Genomic DNA, 14028 nt, shown 5'->3' on the forward strand with positions numbered 1-14028 from the left:
GCCATCTGGAGCTCCCTGGGTGCCGTGCCCCCCGTGCCCCCTGTGCCCCCCCTGGGCCCCGTGGAGGGTGGGCCGACGTCAGACCACCCAGGGGCTCCCCGGGCGCGGGTCGCGCCACCAGACGGGTTAAAGAGTGCTTTGAACACCATCTGTGAGCCGGTCTGTCCCTGGGCTCCGCGGGCCTGCGAGGTGACCCTCCCTGCGTCGCACTGGGCCCACATGGGGCTCTGGGTTCTACCAGGGCCCCTCGCTCACCCTGTGTGCACCAGCACCGGGGCGCAGCCATATGCTGCGAGAGCTGGCGTTGGAAATACAAGAAGAGAAATCAGGTCATGTGACAGCTGCCCTGAATCTATTGGCTGTTTCTGGCGGGATTCTTTTTTTTGATAAACAGCCAAGTTTTGGCGGATTCTTTAGAACTGCTCATGTTTATTTTAGATCTCCCACACACATCACATCACACGCGCACACACACACACACACACACACACACACACACACACACACACACACACACACACACACACACACACACACACACACACACACACACACACACACACACACACACACACACACACACACAGAATGGGCAAGGTGCAATGGATGTGTTAGAGAAGAGGGTAGTGAGTCAGAATGATAGTAAGTGGTAAATCAGGGTCGGGTTACTGGAGGATGGGAAACATGTTGTTATAGATCCATATCACAATGATGCTAGGGCTACTTCAACATCTCTCATTATCTCCCCCTTCTTCTCACAGGTTGCAATATGATACATGTACGTGTGTGAATGTGGGATTTTTCTTTGTTTGAGTGAGTGTGTGAGTGATTGAGGTAGTGTGTGAGTGATTGAGGTAGTGTGTGAGTGATTGAGGTAGTGAGTGAGTGAGTGAGTGAGTGAGTGAGTGAGAGAGTGAGTGAGTGAGAGAGTGAGTGAGTGAGTGAGTGAGTGAGTGAGTGAGTGAGTGAGTGAGTGAGTGAGTGAGTGAGTGAGTGAGTGAGTGAGTGAGTGAGTGAGTGAGTGAGTGAGTGAGTGAGTGAGTGATCGAGTGAGTGAGTAATCGATTGAGTGAGTGATCGAGGTAGTGAGTGAGTGAGTGAGTGAGTGAGTGAGTGAGTGAGTGAGTGAGTGAGTGAGTGAGTGAGTGAGTGAGTGAGTGAGTGAGTGAGTGAGTGATCGAGTGAGTGAGTGATCGAGTGAGTGAGTGATCGAGTGAGTGAGTGAGTGAGTGAGTGAGTGAGTGAGTGAGTGAGTGAGTGAGTGATCGAGTGAGTGAGTGAGTGAGTGAGTGAGTGAGTGAGTGAGTGATCGAGTGAGTGAGTGATCGAGTGAGTGATCGAGTGAGTGAGTGAGTGAGTGAGTGAGTGAGTGAGTGAGTGAGTGAGTGAGTGAGTGAGTGAGTGAGTGAGTGAGTGAGTGAGTGAGTGAGTGAGTGGCTGCGTGTGTATTCGTGAACGTTAGAGAGATAGTGTGAGCGTCTGAGTAAGTCAGTGTGTGTGTACATGTGCGTTTGTGTTTGTGCTTGCATGCATGTGCGTTTGCATGTGTGTGAGTTTAAGTGCGTGTGTGCGTGAGTTTAAGTGAGTGTGTGTCCCAGTATCGGTCATACCCTCCCCAAGCCAGTGCCAGTGCCCCAGTTGGCAGGGCTGTTCAGCGAGGGCAGAGATACAACAGAATGGCCGAGCCATTAGGCTACACATTATCCAGAGGCACATGACAACATCCGCCTTGTCCCCACACACAGGCCGGACTGTGAGGCTTCGCTACGTCAGCATGCAAGACCCGACGCGGAGGAGGATGAGGAGGAGGAGGAGGAGGAGGAGGAGGAGGAGGAGGAGGAGGAGGAAGAGGTGGGGGAGGAAGAGGAAGAGGAGGGGGAGGAGGACGAGGGGGAGAGCTTGAGTAAGAGACCGGGAGGGGAGAGCGACGCTTTGGGAGCTTGATCCAATGCATCACACTTTGCACAGCAAGCAGAGCGGGTGTCTGGGAGGGGCCGGTCGTGAGAGTGTTTTAGCACGGCTCACACATTACTGCTCCACCGGGACGTCATGTGACTACAGCAATGTGATGCTCCCCCACCCTCCACCTCGACCACCACCACCACCTCCACCACCACCTCCACCACCACCACCACTCCCTCCAGTTACCCCGAAGCTGTTTTTGTAGATTGTGTGTCAGCCTTTTGTCTCCCTCCGAGGGGCCGAGTGGAGCGCCCCCCCCCGCCCCCCCGCCCGGCAGCACGTACCCTGCGGGCGCGGCGGGGTTAGCAACAAATTAAGAGTCAGGAATCATCGGGAACAAACGCAAGCGTTCCCAAAAGAGCTGGCCGCTTCCCCCGCCGGCCCGAGGTCCCCTCCACCCCCCCCTCCCGCCCCCCTCCGCCCCCCCCCCCCCGCCCCCCCTCCGCCCCCCCCTCCGCCCCGCGCTCCTCTCAGCCTCCTCAGCTGAGCTCATTGTTGACCATGAAAGGAGGTAATTTAAGCCAATTGAATGACTCTGCAGTGAGTCACCGTCGATGTGTGCGAGTGCAAACATTGTGGGGGGAATACAAGGGAAAAAAACAGGACCGGGCAAAACTCTTATCGGCCTTTTACAGCTCAGGTTACAAAACACGCTGTTGGTTCCCCCGAGAGGAGCAGCACGACTCGGGCAACGCGACTGCAGTGAGGCGATCGCAGGACGGGAGAGGATGGCGAGGGCCGGTCATGGGCAGGGAGTGACATTTCTGGGAAGAGACACCGGGAAGAGATGAGGCGAGCCACAGGAGGGTAAGGAGGAGAGGACGGGATGAGATGCAGCTTCGTGCGGACCCAGAGCCACCGAGCGACAGGAAGAAGCCTGAAGGTCCTTCCAGTCAGCCGCTCAGTACAGACTCTGGGAATTCCTGGAATTTCGCAACTATTCCGGGATTTAAGGCCACAAGGCTAGACAGGAAAGGGAGTGCGTACGCAGAGGTGTTCAGGATAACACTTTCGACCGTCAACATCGACGGTGAACACCAGCAGACGACAGTCACAGCTCCAATAAATGAATGAATCAATCAGCGAATGAGTAAATCGATCAAGACCGAACCAAGCCGGGGTTTGTTTGATGCAGGCCCTTAATGGTGTGTGAATGTTCATCTTGAGCCCAACATCAACTTAGCAGGCAAACCTCTAAAAAGCCTTTTCTTGTTTCGTATGAGTCAACTGAAGTGAATGAGTGAGTGGGTCTATGGGGGTGATTCAGGTTCTAAGGAAAAGACTCAGGGGAAAGGCTCCGTGCGAAAGAGCTGTTCCCGCGGTCACCGTATTCGGGGCAAGCCGAAGTAAGCGGTTTCGAGTTGTGGAAAGGAAATGACTCAGTGGTGCAGAAGATAGCTTCATGTGGATATCAGATGCCCCTCACCGCTATTTCTGGAAGCCTATCTGCCCGGGTAAGATTAGACGCCGTTGTGCTAAAACAGCACAAAAATAATGAGATTCCCGGCTGCCCCCCAAAGTGAAATAATAACTAAAATGCTAAAAGAAAAACTGTTCCCAAAAAGGGAAGGTTCATCCCTTCTACTCTACTGGGAAAGTCTTCATGGATTCTGGATCCTGAGTTAATCTGCGGGCGGGAGGCGGACGGTGAATTATACAACATGGTAAAGGTCATAGTCCCACGAGGTGTTTGCTAACGCAACACCGTGCACGACAGTAATTAAGTGAGTTGATTCAACCCTCGACAAAAGAACACATGCAGGAGGGTGGAGGAGGAGGGGAGGAGGAGGGGGGAGGAGGAGGGGAGGAGGAGGGTGGAGGAGGAGGGGATGGAGGGAGGGTTGTTTTCTCTACTGCTGTGGACATAAAACTAAACGACGTACGCAAATACCTGTTGCAGAACGTACTTCAAAAGCAGTCCTTGCTTTACTCACTGGTGGCGTTGTTGCACAACGAGACATGTTTTACCATGTTGCTCAGTTGCTCACCACTCGCTGGCTCCTCCCCCAGTCCTCCTGACCCCAGCAGGGGGTCAGGGGACCGCTGAGCAAGGCATCCCTGACGGGCCAGCAGGCAGAGGACGTACTCGACCGGGGCTGGGACCAGCCTTACGTCAGCTCGTGAAAGTATGCCTCTCCTCATGTGTATGCGTGCGTACATGTGCGTGGGTGTGTGTCAAGGTGTGTGTGTGTGTGTGTGTGTGTGTGTGTGTGTGTGTGTGTGTGTGTGTGTGTGTGTGTGTGTGTGTGTGTGTGTGTGTGTGTGTGTGTGTGTGTGTGTGTGTGTGTGTGTGGAAGAGCATGAGCAAAAGTCTGAAGAGGAGCATGCTCGGTCGATTAGCATACCAACCATCTGCAGCAGGAGACCGGCAGGCGAGAGGGAAAACGTCACCTCCAGCGTGTGCTTTCAGGGGGAGAATGGAATTTAATCTCATCTCTCGCAATTCTTGTAAATTTCCACTCTCTCCCCCGGGCTGTGGGGGGAATCAGGCCCTCCTGCGACAGGCAACCGGGTCCGCTAACTCGCTAATAACTAACTAATGAGGTGGAGGATTCGGTCTGGGAGCAGGGGACTGCTGACAAAACAAGGACTTGACTTCAGCTTTCAGCACAGTGAGTGGAGAGCAACACCCAGTCCAGACTTCAGTGGAGAGACTGCAGCTCCCTGAGATTAGTTACCCTTTTGGGGGATTGTATGACAGACTTTCTGCATTTCACACAAGAACTTTATTATGTTGCCCATTTGTTACAAGCGACAGGAGATAATCTCCTGTTGGTTTGGTGGAACTTGGTAAGAACGATGTGAATAGCAGAATTACCTGAAACGGTAGCTATGGTTGAAAGAGGCTGTGCAGAGGAAAAGAAACAGGCTGACCTGTGAATCGAGCGCTCACAGGAAATGCATCACCACGCGGTGGGTTCTGCTACTTCCTGTCTGTTAGACCACATTCAGAGAAAAAAAGAGACGTAAGTGTGGAAAGTTATTTCACTCCCCCTCTCGTTTGCTGAGCTACTCCGAAAATACTGTATTATTTTAGGCCTCGACATTTAGCCTTTAGTGAAAACATATGCAAGACACATTCAACCGTGAGATAGTCACAGCTTCCACAAAAAGCTTTATTTTGTAGTTCATTCATTCCTAATAAATACGTTTTTCATGTTCCTATTTTAATAATTACATTTCTTGCAATATAAATAAATAGCTAAATGCAATTTCCACCGAGGGATTCAATAACAACAAGACACCAACATACAAACAGAGGCCTTAACAGGTACAGCTACATGTTGATGAAATCAAAGATAAACTAAACCCTGTTACCATGGATCCAGCTAATGAGTTCACACGTTCAGTTAAGGAGCCACCCTTGCACGTTAACATGTGCACACAGACATTTAGCTCACATGCACATACACATTTGGCCTGGTTCACGACAACCATAGTGGTGAACTGCAAAGCAGGCCACAGGGCTGCAGAACGCACCCCCTGCCTCTTCTTATCTGAAACCCCCTCGTCCACAAAGCAAACGCACAAGACTTGAAAACACACAACCCCAACCAACACAACACACACAACACTACTGTCTGCTTCGACATGGGGTGGCTTCACCCCCTCTGAACAAACGGAGCAAGCCCCACGTCCTTCGGTCTTACAGAACTGATCAGAAAACCCCTTGTCGTTCCCGTGGCAGCATTTCACAGATGCCTCTCTGTTTTTGGAGCGATGCATATAAGACCAGAGCTGTGTGGTATGAACGTACAGAACGGCTGCCCCGCATTTTTTCAAATGTCAGGGTAGCGATTGAATCATCCAATCACACGGAATGACTCCCAGCCACCTACATACCACCAGGCCATGTATGAAACTATAACTACATGTTCCAACATCATCACATTATGGTCCTTTGATCTATAACTACATCTAAGTCTGTTTGGCGAATACAGACAAGCAGGTCTTCTCTATCAGATGACATAGTAGAGCCATTCCACTAAGTAAACCGCCTTACAGGTCAAACCATTTAGTTGAAAGTCTTCTTTTAAGAGAAACAGGCCACATGTCTCAAGTAGGTAGAGGCCGTAAAGAGTTGTGGAAAGAGGTCAGGCAATTGAAGCAAGGTTTGAGAAAACACATCTCTCTCTCTCTCTCTCTACCCTTGATGTCCTCATGTTTTCAAGTTTTTTGTACTTCTACTGTTAAACAGCCTTCTGGGAGTCAAACCAAGGTTTCAAAGCTGAATTTGGAGGCTATCCTGATGGTGTTTCGGGCTTAGTTCTCGTCTTTTAGCGGACACACGTTTAGAGTAGGAAGGTTAGCGATGCGATTCGTCTGGAGGGCTTGTGCCTGTGACGATGTGCGAGCCGACTGCGTTGCATAATGGTTGTTCTGCATCGTGAACACACACACACACACACACACGCACACACTTCTTGCATTCATATTTTCAGCTCAAATTGTATTAGATGTTAAACTCTTGGTCTGAAAGTGTGTCATGAGCGTGATTGAGCACACCTTCGACAGGGCCTTGTGACACAGGATGCACGGGGCTTTTTGTTTTGACATACATTCTTTGGTTCATCTTAATCAGGCTACTCTTGAATCAACGAGTACCTCTGCGATAGATTCTCATCCACGACCTGCACATGCGGGTGTGTAATATAACTAATCAAATTCAAATTCATCTCTTGAAACTATCTTCTCGAAAGAAACGTGTTCAAACTGAGACACCTCATGACAGTCCAAGAACAAAAACGAACCATTGTATGGAGCGCGTTGTGAAATGGCCCTGCTCCATCCCTCCCCTGTTGACACTCCTACCAACACGGACATGTCACAGCACAGGCGAGCTGGCAGAGATCTCAGGATGGGCGGAGGCGTCAAAACAAAACGCAAGCATGGCACCGACAACACGAAGCAAAAACCATTCACCCAACCAAGCGTAAAGATAAAACCCACGGTACTCAACTAGCACATTGTTGTGCTATAAATACGGTCTGACTGCATGTTTCCTGAGCCCCACCCAGCGCGAGGGTACACGATGAACAAGGCCACGAGGAGGCTCGGGTGGGAGCATCAGGCATGCGTGGAGGCGGCGTCGAACCGGGGATGGGGATGGAGGCGTAGCAGAGAGGAGCGCTGCATACCAAACAGGTCTGGACATACACACCGCCGTGTGTCCACCGGGGCAGAGGTATGCATGGGACGGCACGACCGCACGTTAGGAGGGAGCAACCCGCCTTCAAACCCAATGGAACACAACTCAGTCGGTGTCGCCCTCTTCGCGGAGGTTTGATGAGGAGGTTTGTTTTATCCTGAGGGGAGCTGCCGGTGGATCTGGATTGGAACTCGATGTCTACATCACGGTCGACATCAGATTCAGACAACGCATTCAAACACTTTGTTTGGTGTGTGTCCACCTCAGGCTTTTCTGGCTCAGTGTCTCCATGTTTGTAAAGGACTTCAACTTGACAGCGCCTCCAAAAACCAAGAAAGCAGCGCAGCATGGAGAATGTTTCACTGATTCACAGGCTAGGTTACACGACGTTAGGCCGCCGCTTCCCGCGATCAGCGTCCAATGGCTGCTAATCTAATCTCAAAGCCACTAAAATAAATATCTCCTCTGCTGACCCAAGGCGGCTAATTCCTTGAACTCAGGTGACGCCGAATGTACGAGTTTCTTCAAAGACGTGGGACTGAACCAACAGGTCCTTCCGATATACCATTAGTTATCGGAAGAATGCCTGACGTATAGCGTCTTTGTCAGAATGCCTGTCATGGTCCTGTCATGATCACACAACCATTCAAGTATGCTAAAGGTATGAAGGAAAAGGTAAAAGGGGCAACAGGACGCCTCAGCCCTTATTCAGCAGTATTTACACGAAAAGTTATAAAAGAACAACAAGGGCAGCACATCATTAACTCACTTAATTATAGATAAGGATAATGTTCAAAGAATTGCCAGATATGATATAGACATTTGAGACTGCTAAGAATATCACAGAGGGAATTATGAGATGGAAGGTCGGGAATTGGCGCCTCAATCTCAGGGCAAAGGGACATGAACTGCCTGGTCAGGCAGACACAGAGGATGCCTCTGGTTACATAACAGGTTCAGTTGATGTTGTTTAGCAATGGAAAAATCGATATGATGTATAAAAGGGATAATTGAGGTAAAAATGCAATGCGATGATATCATTTAGAATGATTCATCGTTTTTCCTCCCTCATCACAAACCCTTGAGTCTCATAGCGGTGAGGCAGAGGAGTGGATGACCGATCAACCATCACTGGATGTAACCACTGGGTCGTAGGGCCACATAACCACTGGGAGCAGCCCCACTGTATCCCAGTGGCCACCTTTGCCTCCGCTCCAGTTTGGGCCGGGGCTTATCTCACCCTGATGAGAACCACGAGCAGAAAGACATAGGTAAACAAGGAGTGGCTGTTGCTCGGCGACAGACGGAGGGAGCGGGCCCGTAAAGACGGCCGTCTGGTGGGCGGGCGGCGGCAGGTGGGTCTCAGTCACTATAGAACGGCCTGTGCGTCTAACAGGCTGCTGGACGAGCTCGACAACAAGCCACAAACCAACCTGCATTCCCACGTATGCCGAACAGACAAAGGGGCGCGCCGCATAACGTCTCCTTCGTAACGTAATTATCCTACACTGAATACATCGAGGTGACAGCAGACAAACTGCACATCACCGCGGCCAGACTAGGAATAATTCTCAGCATTGTTTTCTACGTGAAACCAGACCCAGATGCCCTTCACGGTGAGATGAGCTGAGGCATGGCGGTTTATAATTTAAAGCTCAGAAGAAAGTCAAATGACTGTTTACTGGAGACACGTGTTCCACCGGGAGCTCTGGGAGTTATTTGAATGAAAGGTGGAGCAGAAAGGGAGGTTCACTTTAACAGGAGAACGATCAGGCCTGCCTTCATGTTCATCTCTGGGCCAGAATGACGGCTGTGGTCCCTGACCCCCCCCCCCCCCCCCCCCCGATCAGAGCATGATATTATGCTGCATTATAAACACTTTTTGTTCAGCTGCACATCTGAAGTCGATGCGTCCGTCATGCGTCATCGTTAAAAAGAGAAACGACGTAAGCCAGAAGACATAATGGTAGATAGGGATAGTGTCTACTGCTGTCAACTGATTTTAAGAAGGTTTTATGACGGGTTGTGTATTTGTTTTCTGCCTCACGTCACTTATTTAGGGTTTGTTTTATGGTTAGGTCTGCTACCTAAGGACCTGGAAGACAGAGACGGCTAGTGTTTTGAAACAAGTTCAATGTTGTTTTATCGCTAGTCTTTACCTGAGCTGTGATGGTTTTATCTTTCAGCATCAAGAAAAACGGATTTAGGAATGTGCAGAATTAGACCGGCTGAATAAATGTAATGTACTGTCGATGTGCTTTCTCATCTTCTATTCCATCCATCAATGGAGAGTGTGTGTGCGTGTGTGTGTGTGTGTGTGTGTGTGTGTGTGTGTGTGTGTGTGTGTGTGTGTGTGTGTGTGTGTGTGTGTGTGTGTGTGTGTGTGTGTGTGTGTGTGTGTGTGTGTTTGCCTGCGTCGGTGAGCACATCTTGTTGATGAAACATAATGCAAAGTATTTCATTAAAAACACGTCTTTCGCCCGGATTTTCCATTTCAGTTGCAGTGAAACCACCATGTGCTGCCATGTGACCACCACAAAACCAACATTGTGACATCTACATCTCAGCACTTTGAAAAGCCTCTGATGCTCTGAGAGCAGTTAGAGGCATAAAGTGCCGAGCTGTACTCTGGATCGGGTTCAAATGAAAGAAATAAGGCTAGGGTTACACATCCATAGTAATATCCATATGATGATGATGTCTGAGTGCTACTGAGACAAGCATTACTCAGCAGTGAGTGAGTTGTGACGCCATGACCATCCAAAGCCGTCCCTAGGCTCGGTGCTCACTGAAACTCAAGCCTCTGACTCCATTGCACCAGCGTGGAAGAGTCTTTGGCCAAAGGCCTCAGACGACACAGAACCAAATTCCGGAACTCCTTTGCAGAGATATTGAATATAATCATCTTATTAACTCCTGAGTACCTGTAAATACCTTCAATGTCAGTGTTTATGACATTGGTATCATAGGAGATGTTACACATTGTTGTCAATATTTTAATAAATCCTTGCAACCTTTCAATATAAAATCATCGTACAAAAGCGATGGGACGGCTGCATCCGTCCCATCGCGTACACAGTGGTCTTTAAGAGGTTAACGGAAACTCAGGTAATCCAGCACCATGAGAACCTGGGGATGAATAGTTCATCCCCAGATTAATTTATGAATATAAAATGTCGTCAGTCCACTGGAGACTGTGTGCCGGCCGCGTCTCTCCTCGGAGTCAAAGACTGGCGTCTGAAGCACTATGATGACATCATGCAGGGCGGAACCGACACGAACTGGAAAAAAACACGAGGCGAGTAGCGCGCTGGGCTGGAGCTGTGACACATCCGCCGGGCTGAAGGACGCATGCATGTACTGTGTTCTTTCTGCCAAGTCATCACGGGGAAACCACCTGGGATAACAGCGGCGGGAGGCGGCGGCCATGTTGCCTCACAGTGGACCTATGGGTAGTGGTTTGTTTGTTTAAAAAGAATTAATGAGAATGAGAACAAGGTAGTGAAAATTATTATATGGTCGCGTAAACGTGCCGCCCGGACCTTAGTATATGTCCTTCTTTGACTGGATATTGTGGAGACATAGAGAACTATCTCTGTAACCGCGGTTCACGATTCTAATTGAATTGTGTCGTATCAGATCTGGGCACCTGGTCATTTAGAAGATTACATGTGATCTTGTGCAACTGTTTGATCAACCTGTGCCTGCAATATTTGCCTTTGCTTATGTTCCATTCTGGATTGGCCCATGTCAAGCTTTGTGTAGTAAATTTTACCAGTGGCGATTAGTGTAGAGTTAGTGGCTTACACCCCTCTACACCCCCTGTCTGACTGGGACCGGCCTAATGTGTTGATACGTTGCATAACAAGCCCTGTGTGAGTGTTTTATCAAGAGGTGTGCCCTGATAGTCTATATCATCAGAATACCGGCCATTAAGACTCCTGGGAGTTGACATACACCCTGCCCAGTCCTGAGGGACTAGATGAAGAAAAGAAAAAGGGAATATTAGGGGATAAGGGTGGGAGGGGATAATTAGGTTTTAGGTTCAAGCGAAGGCTGATGCTCCACAAGGCGTATCCATGGCGATGCCAGATTGCAATGGCCGCGGCCATTTTGGTAGCATAAGAGCATTTGGAATATATATTATGTTGTTAGTCTTTTTTTTTCTTGTAGGTTTAGTAAATCATCTGGATATTGATATTGTCATTACGGGGCATCGTTGTCGTGTTTGTAACTGCTAGAGCGCTTCTCATGTGAGATGGGACAAAATAAAGGCGGTTGGTTACGGTCTTCATATGTTCCTGATCTGACAGTACCACCAACAAGAACTCCCATGATGCACTCTGATGAACAAGCCCAAAACCATGGTGGTTCTAAAATGTGCAGTTGAATGAGATGAAGTCATTCAATTTAAGAACCTTCAAGGCTTACTTAAGACTTGAGAACATATTTAGCCCCATCACTTCCAGCTCTTTGCGAATGCATACTTTAACACCTCCCAAAAATAATTGCAATACGAACATTCTCATTTGTAGTGCAGTCTAACAACCAAGGCAAGCCTCATTCTGCAGGATCGTGAGTTGTACTGGTTGGGTCTTTGGACGGAGTCCACTGCTGGGATCCAACATGCAGGCTCCATCAGGACAGCGGCCTGCCAGTCCCAGCCTGTTCCACATGAGACAGTTTCAACACTACCCTGCCGTTGCCCAATGAATGTTCTGACTTATTTACGCAGGGAGTCTGTTCTGCCTTGGTGTTGGCTCTGTGTTTCATGTGGACACACACACACACACACACACTGACACACACACACACGGGCACTGTAACAGATAATCACGACCGCTTCTCCGTGCTAATGCGAAAAACAACAGTTGTTTAGTGGTTTGGTAATGCCTTGCTCGACAACAGCCATGAATCATAGCAGAAGAAGAGCAGAGAGCTAATGGTTATGGCTAATGGCTAATAGTTCTGCATTGTTTTATTTGCTGTGTTTCGCTCACTGCCGTTCATACCGTAAGTTCTCATAGGGAGAACACAATGAAACTCGTCCTGGAGCATGGGTTATCCCTACGAATAATTCATCCTAATCATCGTCGTTCCTCCTCAAGGCATCTATCGTGCTGTCGATCCTATGATCCATCAATCTGCAGAATACCTGTGTTCCCCCCTCCAGAACACCCTGGGATAGCCTTGAAGGGGACAACACACAACATTTCGTGCGTTTCCCTTCCAGGCAGACATAAAGCAGGTGGTTTCATTATCTGTGTCCTTAACACAGAACACAGGTTTTGTGTTACCCTCCTTTATTGGTAACCCGGTTAGAAACAGAGCGTGATGGGTAAGCCTTCTCCGGCTCACAGTCTCACTCTGAGGCCTTCAAGTGGCCAAATGTGGACCTGTAGTGGGGGAAGGAAACGCCCCTCGAACAGACTGTAGTGTAATTATGGTAGAATTGGTAAATAAAGAAAAACCAATGTGTGAAGCCATTGTCTGCCCTCTCCTCCTTTTCCTCCTATTTCTTACTTATCAGTCAGAGTATTAGAGAGACAAAGCCTGTGTGTGTGTGTGTGTGTGTGTGTGTGTGTGTGTGTGTGTGTGTGTGTGTGTGTGTGTGTGTGTGTGTGTGTGTGTGTGTGTGTGTGTGTGTGTGTGTGTGCATGTGCATGTGTGCATGTGTGCGTGTGTGTGTGTGTGTGTGTGTGCGTGTGTGTGCGTGCGCTCCCACCTGGCAGCAGCTCCCGCCCGAGGCTTCATTTACAAGCCAAATCAGGGTGGGCATAAAAGATGATTAGACAGGCCGGCCGAATGCAAACTCATGCCTATTGGACACAACAGAGCCCTTCACTGATAATATCTCATCCAGGGGTCCAGTGCCGATGGAGGTACAGGTGGGGAACACACTGGACCAAACCTCAGTGTGTTCTCATTCTGAACTCCTGTCAAGCTCGAGAAGAAGCAAGAAGATTTGGTACGTTTTGAGTCTCTCTTTCTCTCGGTCGTAATCTCCTTTGTTACTGCCTCTCGAGGCCTCAAAGGGTGTACGTCATACATTTCAGCAAAAATCTATCTCAAATGCCAATAAGATGAAATCATCAACTGGCCTGGGAGATGGGGCACGTTAATGTATGACAGGTATATCCAAAACAGGAAGGAGATGTCCAGGTTAAGGATTTTATTCTGGACTGTGAGGGTTTACTCACAGTATCAATAGAGACTGGGTGTGTTGTATAAATGTCACTTAAACCGGGCCAGTGTTTATTCAGTGATGTGTGCAAAACGTCTTTTGTGGACCACAAAGTTTGTCTGTCTAGAAACAGGAAGCATGCTTTTTATCTCTGCTGCAAACATGGTTTTTTTTCTCGGCTCACCAACGTTGAGCGTATTACTTTTTAACTCTTTCTTGGAAGACGAAAAAGAAGAATAAGAAGAAGAGAACTGGAACGCACAAGACTAGGATAGGTGCCACCCCACAACAAAACACTCACACAATGGATCAGAGTGAAAACCTGCCAGACCCACGAATTTCAAGACGAGCAGCATTCTGCACTGATGAACCCATAAGATTGGTTATGGTAATGCGTGGCGCTAAACTTGCCTGACTCGAAGCGTCAACCCCTAATTCAAGAGCTGAGCTACAGAGAGAGGAGGACCCCCTTCTACAGAACGTACGAGGGCAACAGCACATGTTTGTGAGCGATCGAACGGGGGAGAGCGGGAGAGGTGAAACATAATTGAACCAACCCATAATTGCTGGTATTGCTCCACAGAGAAAGACACATGTGGGCTGGGCCAGGGGGCTTGCAAACGCTGCTCCTGCCCTGGCTAAGAAGCACCATATAAGGTCACGGATTATAAGAGGAAAACAACATGGCAGGTGTATAAAAGAAATACAGTACATGTGGATCTTATGGGAGTGA

At 48.9% G+C, this 14028-nt stretch overlaps 1 protein-coding gene across 3 annotated transcripts in view; it reads right to left on the minus strand.

Moving 5' to 3' along the window:
• Positions 1-14028, minus strand: part of elf1 (E74-like ETS transcription factor 1) — a 45931-nt gene that overhangs the window by 23725 nt on the left and 8178 nt on the right. The window lies entirely within an intron of this gene.

The sequence above is a fragment of the Gadus chalcogrammus genome, chromosome 10 (genome assembly GCF_026213295.1).
Source record: "Gadus chalcogrammus isolate NIFS_2021 chromosome 10, NIFS_Gcha_1.0, whole genome shotgun sequence".
In the NCBI taxonomy this organism is placed as follows: domain Eukaryota; kingdom Metazoa; phylum Chordata; class Actinopteri; order Gadiformes; family Gadidae; genus Gadus; species Gadus chalcogrammus.